The sequence below is a fragment of the Chiroxiphia lanceolata genome, chromosome 10, assembly GCF_009829145.1.
Source record: "Chiroxiphia lanceolata isolate bChiLan1 chromosome 10, bChiLan1.pri, whole genome shotgun sequence".
NCBI classification, from domain to species: Eukaryota; Metazoa; Chordata; class Aves; order Passeriformes; family Pipridae; genus Chiroxiphia; species Chiroxiphia lanceolata.
The window spans coordinates 5,833,652-5,848,407 of record NC_045646.1 but is presented as its reverse complement, the minus strand read 5'-3'; the positions used below and the strand labels follow the sequence as shown (position 1 = coordinate 5,848,407).

Below are 14,756 nucleotides of genomic sequence, written 5' to 3'. Positions count from 1 at the left end.
TTACTTCTCCTGCCCTCCTCCCCCTACCACAATCACATTTTCTTCACATATAGAAAAGCCATCTTGCTCCAGGAAGAGTCATATATTTGGGCACTGGGAAAGGTCTGCGATTCATCCAGCTAAAATATGAGACCAGTATGTCCCCATGACTTAGAATTACAGCACCTTTATTAATTTGAAAGGGAAGAGAGACATTTGTGTATGAAAACAGGTTGCAAGAATATTCTGGGTTCAAAAGCTAAACAACTGTCATAATGAGTAGCAAAGTCTAATTACTTAGGGGAGGAATGGAACAAGATTGACCACAATCAGTTAAAATGAAACATTTTCACTTACAGTTTAAGAACAGAAACTGATGCAGAAAGATACAGCTCTTAGTTCACCTCCCTATTCCTTTGCTCCTGGTTGAAAATAAGTTTACTGGAAACCTGTATTAGTGGTACAGCACTGTCTCTGGTCCACTTCCAGGAAGGGTTCTCATCGGAGCAAATCCCTTCAGTTCTTCCTAGGCTCATTCCCTATTTGCAAGTTCCTTAGTCAACTAAATAAGCAGTGGTGGTGTTCACATGTTTCTCCTTTCTTAATTAATCTATGTTTGCTATTTGCTCGATGGAAATCTTAAACAATCTCCCACTAAAGTTGTATTCTAACTCATGGTGATTTTGCCAGCCAGCACATTTCATCCATCGCTTGTAGGGACATCCAGCACTTCAGAGAAATCTCATGATTCAGACCAATATCTGGAATTAATTCCCGTATATGCAGTCAGCTGGCACACAGAGGTTTAAATATGCATCACTACGGATCAGAGTATGCCTATCTCTGTAGAAGAAGCTGGGACAAATCAACATCAGTAACATTATCAAACTTGGTTGGGAAATTCAGTGAGTGAAAGTCTAAGCTTCTGCAAATCTGCCAAGTCGTATTTAAACATATTTTTGTCTCCAGGCATTTCAGAAGTGTTCTTGATTGGCCTTTGCAGCACAGCTTTACTCCTAAGTTCATGCCCCATTTAGATGTGAAATGCTACAGATTTCTATTTAGATTTACCTCAAAACAATTTACTATGTAAGTAAAAGTGGAATGGGAGGGTGGAGTCTGGGGACTGCATAGGCCTAATAGCACAGAATTCTACTTTTATTTCATCCTAGTTTTCCTTCCTTCCATCTCTGTTTACAGTATTATTAATTAATTACACAAATAACAGCCTTGGACTGTCTGGTTCCTTCCTTGAAATTGTCATCAGTTTTCACACTGCCAGAATTCATTTTCTGACTTTGTAGATTCACACCTCAGATTTTCTTCTAATGCAAACAGAAGAAAAGCAAGATTGGGCAGCCCACTGCTGATAACACAGTATTAGAGATTGCCTTAGAGAGCCTTGTCCCAAAGTTTCTACTAATATGTAAACAAAACAGCATCCAAAGGTGTTCTTTGGAAGTTCTAGTTAACAAAATTTTGATTTCTAGGTAAAAGAATAAAAATTAAAATTCTAAACTTTCAGTAAATTTAACGGTTATTTTAAATATTAATTTTAAAATTTGTTTTAAAACAAACTCAACACATTTAATTTTAATTAAGTTAAAGGTATATCAGAACTGTAAAAACCAGCTATGAAATGTGATGCATTAAAAATGGTTAAACAGGTAACAAACATTCATACACCAATGCAAAGAAATTAGTAGAGCTGATCAGGCTACATTGTAATCCCAGATAAATATGAACAGAAACAAAACCTCCATATAGGGCAGGTGACACTGTAAATTGTTCTTGTTTTCCCTTGAAGAGTCCAATTCCTTCCCCAATTTCCTAGCAGTTTCCAGAGTACTAAAGGGACAACAAAGTGATTTTCTTCAGTTCTTCTGTTTTTAAAAATCTGTTGTTAGCAACAGTGATAAAACACAGCGAGGTTTTAAGATACGCTGTGACAAAACATAACATGCACTGAAATAGAAACTTTGTGCTGTTTGCCAGATTGCAAAATGTGTGGGAATCGTTATTGAAGAATCCCTTCATAAATACACAAAACAACACAAAGCAATTCTTTCTGTATGGTGTGAACTCATTTCTTTTAGGGGAAAGTGGTAAACTCCTGTTCTACTGTTATTTGCAGGTTACACTTCTCAGACATCAAACGCAAAACAGACAAAAATTAGATGTAGCACTAGGTCTGTCTTCAGCTTCAGCTCATATTTAAAGGATCACGAGTATTTCTAGAGAAGTTAATGAAGTTTCTTCCACAGAAGCTTTAGTAAAACACTCTGTATTTTTGATTGCAATCTCAAAACCTGAAGTTCAAGGAGGAAATAAGACATTTTTATTAGATGTGACTGTAGTTTAGATGCTTTGCTGTATCTAAACCATCTCAAGCATTACTTAAAATGACATTTCAACGGATACCCATTCTTGTGCTAATACTTTTGCATTAAAAGGAGTAGACTGATATTGTGCATTAGGTTCACTTGCCCAGCCAGCAAATACATAAGAAAAATAACTTTTGATTTGCTTACAAGCAGCAATATCCACTATAATAACCACATAACATACAGTGAAAGAGTGAGAAATTATATTGAGAAAAACTATCAAACTTAGAACTATTCTTTAGAAACAAATAAAACCACACAGCTATTCATATTTTATGTGGCTAGTACCGCTGCATGAAAAATTTTGCAAAGTAATTACCATAATGCACAAATATTTCTGTAGAAGAAATTAGGAAATAAATCCATTTTGTTAGTGGCATTCTCAAGCATGGATTGTACTATACAGCTCCCATACACGTTCATCAGGTAATTGGTAAGAATTTCTAGCATTTCATCCCTCATAAGCACTGAAAAGTCAATGTTATTTAACTGTTGCACAAATGTTAATAAAAAGTCATAATCCAGGGAGCTTACCCTGGGTCAACAGAAAGAATCCCAGAACCATCCAAAGTTATTTCCAAAGTCCAGACAAGAGATCTGAAAGAGAAAATAACAAAGGGTTTGTGACAAAGCTGACATAGAGTCCCCTGAAAGGAGTAAAATCAATTGTGACATTTTTCATTTATTTGTAAATGCATCTTTGGCAGCGTGTTCACTCCAAACGACATCTGACTCTTACAGAATAGGGGAGGTGATGGTAAAAGAGAGGAATCCTGACAGTTGCTTTAATGAGATTCTGCATCAGGATCACTCCACCACTTTCCCTCAACAAGGAGTGTGCCCTTCACTTTCAATCTTGCATCCTCCAATTTGGAAAGCATTAACCCTATGAAAAACTCAAGTCAGCCTCCTCTAATCAGCATCACAGCTCTTCTTCCTACACCTCCATCACCATCTCACTGACATTTATGTATGGAGTCTGCTCACGATTTTAAATACGTATAAGTACCACAGAGAAAATTAAACTTCAACCTGATAGTATTACTTTAATCAAAGTCTAGTTGCAGTGTGTGGTGAGAGGACAAGACTTAAAATACACCTTAGCTGATATTAGAAGCTCAAGCCCAGAAAGCTTCCCTTCCAGCTCTAGGAATTATGCTGCTTAAAATGTTCAGTGCATGAACCTCGGATGCTCACATTTTCTTTATTACAAAAGTAAATAGGGAAATTTGTAACAGGACAGGAAACTTGCCTTGCAAATATTGAGAGAATGATCATTCTGGGAACAGAAGCAGACAAGGAATTGTTATAACTAACGATGTGCAGCATGATACCAAGTATTTCAGGAAAAGGTCATTGGCTTGAGGATCTAATGCTTTAGTGCACTCACTCTAATCTATTTCATTCTCACATTTTCCAACAATAACACATTTTTTTGTTGTTCAAACTTGTTTTCTAGTACTATATCACATATCTTTCAATGGAACTAGATGACAGCACTGCATATATCATGGTAGCCTCAGGCTGCACTGAAATTAGTATTTTATCCTCTATTAACATCAGTAAAATATTTGTATTACAACAGGAAGTTTTTTGTAAAAAAAAAAAAAAAAAAAACAAACACACAGACACAAAAAAATATCTCCAAACCTCTCATACTGGTATTGCTAAGAGAAGCCTGAATCCCATCTCTTTTGCATGCAATCCTCCCTCTTCTGACCAATAAAGCTGGTGAAGGGACGAGAGAACAAGTCCTATGAGGAGCAGCCGAGGGAGCTGGGGTTGGTTTAGTCTGGAGAAAAGGAGGCTCAGGGGAGTCCTTACCACTCTCTGCAACTACCTGAAAGGAGGCTGTAGCCAGGTGGGGATCAAGTCTCTTCTCCCTAGTAACAAGCAAAAGGACAAGAGGGAACTGCCTCAAGTTGTGCCAGGGGAGGTTTAGACTGGATATTAGGGAAAAAAAAAAATCACCAAGAGGTTTATCAAGGCCTGGCACAGGCTGCCCTGCCAAGAGGTATTTAAAAGACATGTAGATGTGGCACTTGGGGACATGGAGCAGTGGAGGACTGGGCCGTGCTGGTTTAATGGTTGGACTCGATCTGATTTCTAGGTAAATAAGCTTGGTTTGAAAAAACTCAAACATCTGCACTAATACTGGTCAGAAAACAACTCCATCTCACCTCTGTATTAAAGCTGGCTAGTAAGTCATGTTTGAGGAGTCTGCAATGAATTAATCTATGCCACAATCTGCTTGACAATCTGTCTACATAAACCATGAATAAAGATCTTTCATTGCTTGAAAAGAAGGAGAGAGAGAGAGATGGATCATCTTCATGAGTTACAGAGCAGTTTGCCTAATAGCCTTCAGAGAACCAGTGCAGTAATCCACAGCTCGAGCAAAACTTCCATTTTCCATTTGATTAATTTGTTTAAAAAACACAATTCTTCAGAGTATTGTGGAGTTTCCTAGAAGAAATCTTTTTGGCACCTTCAAGTTAAGGATGCAGATTAAAGGTGTAACTTTGAAATCGTTTGCAATATCCTTCCTGGTGTGTATGATCTTTCAAAGTGTCTCAATTGATAGAAACAAGGGCTGTAATCCACTTTCTGTATTAGCTTTTCTTTTTTCTCTCACTGAAGGTTCACTCTTCGCTGAAACACTTTTAAATTAGCGTCACAAAGCCCAGCACAACATTAAATCACTTACTGAGCATATCAATCTCAGTTAACCAAAAAAAAACAGAGTACGCTTTAAAACAAATTCTCTGGCAGTTTCTTCTGATTGAGATCAAATCTCTTAAGTTAAAAGATCCCTCATATTTCATTCCTAGAAATATACAGTTACTCCTAGCAACCTCTCACATTTGGGTGGAAAGCAGAAAAGGCTAGAGTTTGGCCAGTGCTCCAGTAAGGGAGTACCAATGAAAAATAATGAAGTCAACACACATTTGGAAAAAAACTACTATTTAGCTCCAAGGAAGACAGGTGATCTGGAGGCACAGTAGAGCAATAATGACTAACATCACATACTAGAGGGAGTATAAATTTTAATGATACCACTCATAAACCCCACATTTTAAAGGTTACAAAACAGAAACAAGCTTACAAAGAAAACACATAAATCATTCAAGGTGTTGGGTTCCCGCTCCTTAGCTATTTTAAGAACTAACAGCCTGTCCATCACTAAATAAACTAGAATATGCTGTACTCATTTATGCGGGGCTGAAAAGGAATGTACACTAGAGTTCAGCAACCATTCACCACTATAGACTCTATTCTTAGCAACACAATAGCCATAACCATTTATTCATTACTCAATAAAATTAAACAAAAACACTGGACCAAATTCACTTTCATCTCAACAACACATAGTTACCACTATAGTTACACGGAGTTCTCAGCCAGAGACATTAATGCACTTAGCTATTTGCTCTTACACACTTCATTGTAGGTCCTTAAATATCTTTAATGGGGCATTTACATCACCAGACTGGATCACTTGAATGCCCAAAGACAGTTAATTATCACAGAACAACAAAATCTATTAAAACACTGGAGTGCCCACTATAATTTGTTCTTAGTTTTTCAACTTTAAATTCAAAATTGCCTTGCATAAAGTTCACTCATTAACTGCTGCACCTGGACAAGGACATTGAGAAGTGGACCCATGGGAACCTCATGAGCTGCAACATAACCAAGTGCAAGGTGCTGCATCTGGGCTGGTTGGAGAACAGAGACAAAAGTGTTGCAAAGCAACTTTCTGTCCCCACTCTCCACTCATCCTATGAGGATGGAACAAAGTCCTGTATTCTCATTTTTATTACTTTAATTGGACTGAATTGTAACTGTATTTATTGTTGTGCCTATAAGCTATGAACGTGGGACATTTTAAATGGCTGGTTGTTGAAATGCTGACTCAGAGCCAACGAGCCACTGTTAACTTCATGAACTGTGAACTTTGACAGACTTGTCATTCAAATCCAAAACTGATCCTTTGAGCTGAACAGGAATTTCCCGAAAAGATGTATAGTTCTGCTCAGTGGTCACTTCTCTTAGTCACAGAAACTGGCAACTCCATTTCACTGCAAGCAACTTCCACCTTCACAACACTAATATATATACTCCAGGCTCCCTTCTGGAGGCAGCACACCAAGGGCCAGGCTCACCACGCAAAGCTTTCAATGCATAAGGCTTTCTGTATCTCAGAGATCAGGCTTTTAGAGTTTGGTTTTCAACACTCACTCTGCTTTAACATTACTTTTCATCTTAATATCCTTTTATATTTGAGCTGGTTAATGGATAACTCAAAACTGATTTATTTTTTCAGAATTAGACACACACTGAAAGACACTTGAACCAGGGTCATTTTGCCTTGCTGCAAAGTCCAACAAGATTATCAAATAAGGCCTCATCCAAAATCCTCCCATGTCAAATAGAATATTTCTACTGGTTGGGTTTCATATGGAATGCAGATTGGGGATCTAGCCTCAATCCAAATGGGAGTACAGCAATCAACAACACAACTACAGAGCTCTCACTAGCATTTATGGGATTTCAAACTGCAACCTTACCTCTGAAATTTCTGCATCCAATTACCAGTTATCAGAGGCCACCAATCTCTTAAACTTTAATGGTTAAAGAAAACTCAGTGTTTGGTTTACAAAGGCAATAAACACCCAAATGTTTGCAGTAAGCTGTTTTCCTTACGGTGTGTTTTTAATTCTGGAATCCTTTCCTGTAGCTCTGGAGGAACTTTATTTAAGTAAACTGCTAACCTATTATTTTTCCAGTCTTTGTTTTCTCTAGGAAATTATTTAAGAAAAACCTCAAACAGTGATCTCAGCATTCATACAGCAGTGAACTTCAGATACAGTAATTGCATTGCTGTGAGCTATGACGACTTTCCCATGGGGGAGAAATGACCTGGTAATTCAAGAATGACAAAGTCAAAAGTAAGGTAAGCTGGGGGAGGGAAAGGATTTCCCCCTAGGATGAGATAAATATAATTTCTCACAGCAGTGTATATGTCTCTTAAGCCTCAGGTGGTTTTAAGTTAATGAGATTAGTTCCAGTAGGCAGTGAAATCCCAGGATACAGGATTTATATTTCAGCAGTTTTCACTTCATCCAGCAAGCCCGGTGAAGTCAATCTTTGTGTCATTTTGTTATTGTCCTGGTTTGGGTCTTGTTCTCAGGCTCAAGCCTGGCTAAAGCACCTCGTAACTTTGACTTGAAAGCTTAAGCATCATGTAAAGAGTATGTTTAGAAGGGAGGAGAAAGGCAGCAAACTTAATCTCCAGGAAAGGATTTTTTATTTAACTTTTCAGATGTACCTTTATGCAATGGAATTTGTTCTTATACTTTTTTTTTTGTATTCTACCAAGGTCACACATATTTTTATCCTGATCACGAAATAAAAACCAGAATGCACCATTGCAAAATACACTGCTTTTAAAAAATTTACACCCTAGAAAGAAAGACATCTTTAGGATGACTGGCTAGTTCAGTCAGTGTTGAATGTGTTGAATGATTACCCTGCTTGATAACAACCAAAATGAGCTCCCACCCACTGGATGTACAAACTGGAGTTTCACTCCAGCCCCCAGTTCTGCTCATACAATCAAACCTTCGCTCCAGTTACCAGTTCCAGTCTGATCACAAGTTACACTGGGGCAGCCTCATGCAGTGCAAGGACAGGGCAGCATTTTGGCTGATGACAAAGCACAGCAGAAGGATCAAGAACTGTAAAGAGCAAGTGCCTGGACCTACCTGAAAGATAAATCATTACACTGAGCTGTTAAGCAGAAGGCTTTTAGAAAATAAGAAAATGGGGAAAAACTGAGCTGAGATGATAATACTGATTTACACACACTAAGAATTCTTCCACACTCAGCTTCATTTCTATTTACAATCACTCCATATTTATATCTGCTAATTTAGCAATTGTTCTACACACTGGATAGTATTTTTAGCTGTGAATTTGAATTTTAAAAAAACACTGTAAAGAAAATGCAGAAAAATCTAGTGTTGACAACATACTTTAGGTAACTCTTTCCCATGCAATAAGGAAATGACCACAATCCTTTCCTCCTCTCTTGTGAAACAACATGTGTAGACATCACATCAAGAAAATGCTTATATTAGTCCCAGGCTACTTTCCAAGACAGTCTGATTAAACTTCATATCCAGAAAGCACACAAAGGAATTATTTTTATTGGGGTAATTTAGCATCGAGATACAAGGTAAAATCTACTAAAAAGATTTAATAGAATACCCAAGTCCATCACAGGAAAAGCTGTGTTTAGTTTACTTTTAACTTCCAAGCCTGACTTTAATACAGGCGAAACACACCCACACAGACATTGGTGTTTGAACTTCTTTGTTGGTTTATTTATTTATTTTACTTTTATTCAGGGACCTGCCTTCTCATTCTGTGCCAATGCACCACCACATTTTTACTCTTCATCCTGTGCAGAGATGTCCTTCCTACTTCAGGTTTCAGCACTTGATAAACCAGCTGTCTTCAGTTACATATGAAAAAGTCAATCATCTCTTTGCCAAAGGAAAGCAAAAGCTAAGAAAAGGGCAGCCATGCAAAGCTGTGACACTCATTTCCTTTTTCTCTGGAAGAGCCTTACCTGGTAGAAACACAGGTATCATGTAACTAAAGAGAGGCAACATCAGCAAATGAATCTGAGGACATGGAGGCCAAAGTCTGACCACAAACTGGTTTCTGGCACTCTTCAAAACTCTGTAATCACTGGAATCTGATACATTGGATAAACACTGAGCATCCAGTATCCATCACTACTTGGGCTGGCTGTGACTTGGAAAAATGCGGCTGTACAGGGATGTACCATCACATACAAGGGATATTAAAATGCCTGATTGAGATACCTAAATGTTTGCTTACCTGCAAAGTAAATACACATCTGCTCTCAAGTTAAACCCAGTGAGTATTTCCACACGTGCATAGATCAAAGCATACAATTTTCCATTAAACATAACATGCAAATATTATTTCCAACAATATGAACTGAACTGCCAGGGCAATTACTCCAGAAGTACTGCAATTATGAGTGTCATCAGAATGTTTTATGCTTTCTGTTGGCAAAAGAATTATTTTGTAATGGGTCAGGGAACTCCTTCCCACACACTTTAATAATCAGCATGCAAGCTTCAAAAAGGAAATCTATTTCTCTCTCAGCCTCTGAAAGCAACAGGCCTACCAGGAAAATACTTATGATAACAGGGTGAATTATCTTAAAATATTTTAAAACAAAAACAAAAGAAAAAGCAACGGTTTGCAAATATTTACATTTCTTTTAAGGTCAAAAGGGTCAACTAAAATGAACAATTTGGATGTCTTCCACAATTACAAGTTAAGCCTCATACATAAATACCTGCCACTAGAAACTTTAAAAAGAAGCAATCATAATAGATGTAAAATATTCTAGAGGATTTTTGCAGGAAAAAAAAGTGCAGCTTTGTGATTCTTTTTTAAAGTGTTAATGTGTGTTCAAGTGGCCTTAATCTGCTCTGATAAACTCTAAAAAAAAAAAAAAATAAAATAAAGTCTAAATACTTTCTTTAACCTTACCTTTCTCTTCATCAGTTCCACTGTTGCTACACCCAATTTCATTGCTAAATGAATCATTGCACAAAACTTCCCTTATAGAGCCCATTATCAGCATTTGGCTGGAGACAGCCCAAAAGCATTAAGCCTCCTGAAGGCAAAAACGAGAGTCAATGCTCTAAGCTTTTCACAACAGCAAGGAAAAATGGCCTGATTTCCAGAACAGTTTGCTGCACCCACCTCTTAGCTGGCAAAGAACTGCAATTTTACAACCGCACATCATAAGCTTTGGATGCTTTCTCCTCCATTCAGACTACACATCCATATAGCTGGTCATATATAACAAAGCACAGGGGAGCTGTGCCCTGACATTTCATTTCTGTGGAGAGGATGCAGAACAAAGCATCTAAACCAGCACTGCTGTTGAAAACAGAAGAAAGGGACAACTAGTCCAGTTCTGTCCCAGAAGGTGTGGAGAAAAACTCATGCCTAGCTGTGTACAGGTATTTATCTTCTCTATGCTTTGTTTCTTCTTTCACCTGTATGTTTATCTCCTAATGTTTGCAACGTTAAAAGAAAACTATTGACTAGGGAATTTACTAAAGGAATGTTTTACAGAAAAAGAGGAAGAATTTAGTCTCCACTACATTGCCAAAGAAATGCTGGAAAGGGCGTGTATATGACAGCACATACACTTAGAAATACACATGGAAACAACCTTTTCCTGCATATATGGAAAGCAGCCTTAGTATAAATGGGAAAAACTTCACATAGTTCAGTGAGAAAACTCCACTTTGAACATGAACAGAATCCAACAACTGCAGCTCTGTCTGGCCTAGGACAGAGCACACCCTGTCAGACTCTGGATATTAGACATCACATAACCCTAGATGGTAAGAATGAGTGATGCTACAGACTGGCAACACTAAAGCTTCTCTGCTTTGCCTGCACTGCAAGTATCCCAAAGGCAGAAAAACAACAAGGCAATAAAACATCAAGTTTGAAATCTCATATTCCTGAAATTTTTGCTCCTAGGTCCAGAGGTCTGCCTGCCAGAGCTGCCTGGACAAGTCAGGAAAGAATCAGCTTCTTTCTGCTGCAGGAATGCAACAGATTAACCTCGTTTGGGAGAGAAGAGAGCTGCTGGCATCAGCCTGATGTATATGAAAGCAGACAGACTACAAATTTTAAGAATGTATGGAAACTTTAAGAGACTGTTTTGTGATTAAAAAGGAGATAATGAAATGGACAGAAGTAGTCAAAAGAATATTTCATTTTGCTTTGCTTACTCAAACCAGTATTGATTGATACATTCACAGTTTCATTGCAGCAAGCATTAGATTAGGATTATTGAACTAACTCACTATGATGCATTGCATGACAGCGAGAAAAATTAAACAGTTCAAGCTGTGATCTTGTCATATCTCAGAAGCCAGACAGGATACGAATGATCTAATAGGGAACTTCCACAGAGAGCTGGGAAGTACAGCTGGGAATTCAGCTCCCATTCCTACCGAGCATATGTCCAGAAAACTTGGTTCTAGAGGCTGAGACTTAACCCAGGCTTCTAACCACAGTGATCATTAACAAACACCGGCGACACCTTTTGCAAGTTAATCCTCTTGCTCATGAAAAGCACTCCAGTGACACTTTCAGCCATCTCAGCACAGAATAACTCCAGCTTACAAAACTCAGAGACAGGAATAAAAATGAATGCTTTTGCAGAGTCCTTGAATGGAGCTGCTCAAGTACTTTTATTATTTTAATGACAGATAAAACCTATTTGGTTAGAAAACAGGGCAGTTACAAAGAGGGTACTCCATCAATCTTCCGGGAAGAAGTGCCCTTCACTTTCCATACCAGACAGAAGCAGGACAGTCTTTTCTGCACAGCAACAACTCAGTGGCTGAAAAACAATTACCCACAGACCAGATTTTTGAATAACCAGACCACAAAATCTCCCTAGAACCACTGTGTACACTCAGCATATCAGGATGTTGCATATCCTTCACGAAAAGAACCACAGAACCACATGAAAACAACTACACAGAGGGTTTCCTCTTGCACTGCAGGCCCAGGGCAGGAGCTTCCACACACTAATGATACATTCCAATTGTTGAATGATGGTCTATTTTAAATAAGTGACAGTGTGCCAACACTTTGCAAATGTTGTAGCAAGGCTTACCCTCTAATATTAAATTGATTGAGCAGATTGTGCTGTAGGAAATTAAGTGTTGCTACAGTTCACTAATGGTTTTCACACCTTGGATTCCAGTAACATGCTTTGATTATTTCACAGGACACAGCTTACATGAAGTCTTGTGTACAAGTTTGCAATAGGTCCACACTCATTAAGAAACCTCAAAAACAGGCAACATCATCTTTTAACACTATTATGTAAAAATCATCACATGAACATTATCAAGAGTCTGCTCCACAACAACCTCAGGCAAGGTTTAGCTTTTCCTGGTTTTAATCCCTTCACTAACCTCACTCCACTGGGAGTTTTCATGTTGTGTTGACTTTATCACTGCCATAAAGGACAGCATAGATGTCCCACTTCACTACAGTGGAAATAATTTCTGTGCCCAGTCTTAAGCAAATAAGCAGGGAACATAACTTACTTTTGATCTCAAGAGATTGATAACCTTGAGTTTTAAACAGCACCTGGTGTTTCCCTGATCTTCATTTGCCATAAAAAAGGTAGAAAGTTCTCATCTGCAAATTACTAATAATAATCAGCTGCAAGATGTGACCTTGGACAAAGCAATGTTAAATTGGCCAGCAAATTTTTTGGAGGCATCACCGTTATTAACTTGCAATTTTTTCATTTCAGTCTGCCACTGATGCTTGGCAGGTTATAATTTTTCATTTTCTCACTTGGCTGACGCTCACTCAAGTAGAGATTATGGAGATAGTGGTAGAGAATTTTTACAAAGAGATTTTCCCCCTTTCGACTCAATCACATCAGGATACAAACATAAATCATCTCTGTGAGGTGGGTTACTTTCTAGGTATAATAGGATTACTGTCAAAGGTCCTTTCAGTACTCCAGTGGCAGGAACAGTTATCTTGTCTTCTTTGGAACTCATGAGCTCTCCAGTGTGTTAATGGACAGCTGGACAACTACCACCTGTTCAGTGCATTCCCACCAGGCATGAGATGGCCCAACTGCACTTCTATTTTACAGTTAATATACAAGAGAAGTTACTTTCCCTTGAGATCAACACTTTTTTTTTTTTTTATAAAAGCAATTGATCACTTTCTACTAAAGGACAGTATTCCCCAATAGTATGTTTGCCTCCACATCACCTTCCTACTCTAATTTCTTGGCCACTGATTAATGAATAAAAGCTGTAATAAACAGCTCCTCCCAGTGATCATTCTGGAACAGCACTTCCTATTTCTTAAGTGTCAGTGTTTTGGTTTTTTTTTTTATTTTTATTTTCAATTATCCTCTGCTCACAAGGAAAATGTCTAAAATACAAGTATGTAACTAAACACAAACAGACCCAAAAATGTGCTTTCAATTAAGTTTTTCTGTCTTTAGTGGTGAACCAAAGCACCTTTTTGCCAAAAAAATCCATTTTGTGGCAGTCCTCTGACTAAAAAATAACTGTCCCCCAAGCAATCCTGATGTAGGAATTGTATGTGACATGCTGTAAATGTTTGCAGAGTTTTCCTCATTACCAAAGAAGATTTTTCTATTACTGTTCTTCTAGTTAGAGCTTATGCAAGGAGGTACTTGGCAAGGGGAAGCTGAAGAACACATTTAAGGTTGGTGCACCAGAAGAATAAGTCACAGTGGAAGGCATTTTCATTGATCAGAAACTACAGTTCACACGAAGCTGGAGACACTATGATGTTGTTACTACTAAATACAGCCCAAAGGATATTAAAACAGCCTGACAAAACATGCCCTTGCCTTCATAACTACCCATTTTTAGCCTTCCTTTTCAACCCATGAATATTCAGTAGAAAGCACATGCCTGTGAGATCACTCACCTGAGTGCACAGAGAAACAAGCTCACATTTACTTATATTGCTATTGCTTTGTCTTTTTTAACTGTACTTTGAAATATTTATTATCCTAGCAACTGTATCAAGAGTGAAATATCTGGCAAGACATGGACTGCCATTGAGAATAAACTTCATCGTTCACTCAATGAGATTAGAACTTCAGCTCATAACTAGAGTGACATAGCAAGCTTTCTAAAGTCATATGACTATACAAAACTGTAACTCTCAGATCTAATTCACTGCTTTTTATTGTATTTTCTGAAATTTCTTTAGAAAGACAGCATAACATCACTCATTTTACAGGTAGGGAATTGAAAGCCTGCATGTAAAATGCAGGAAAGAAAGGAAATAAAAGTAGCCTTGGTTGAGGCCATACAGGAGAACAGTGGCTACATTTGAAAATTTACCAAGTCTTTCAAATCCAAGTTCATTCCCTCTTCTGTTTAGTTAGATATTCATATTCCGGACATTTTCTTTGCGAAAATATTTAAAGAAAACGAACAAACAAACCCCCCAAACCCAAAGAAACAAAACAACAACTTCCACTCCTAAAAAAATTGAGACAATTTCCTTAAAGGTTCATGACTACATTTCCAACAGCCACACGGTCTAGAGAACAACAGATAATGCTGAAGAACTCCCATAGAGCCTATTCCCAGCTTTGACAGAACTCCCAGTTTTGTGTTTCCTGGCTTACAACCCATGGAAAGTTGCTTTTAACATCTGCTGGTCCATTAGCACATTGAGCACCACCATGAAATCAGCACACAGTAAGCACAGGGAATTCCAGCCGCCTGG

At 38.0% G+C, this 14,756-nt stretch overlaps 1 protein-coding gene across 1 annotated transcript in view; it reads right to left on the bottom strand.

The window, feature by feature from the left end:
* Nucleotides 1–14,756, bottom strand: part of NAALADL2 (N-acetylated alpha-linked acidic dipeptidase like 2) — a 470,164-nt gene that overhangs the window by 416,663 nt on the left and 38,745 nt on the right. Inside the window, 1 exon segment of the mRNA XM_032698178.1 lies at nt 2,898–2,960. The gene's annotated coding sequence lies outside the window, so the exon portion shown is untranslated.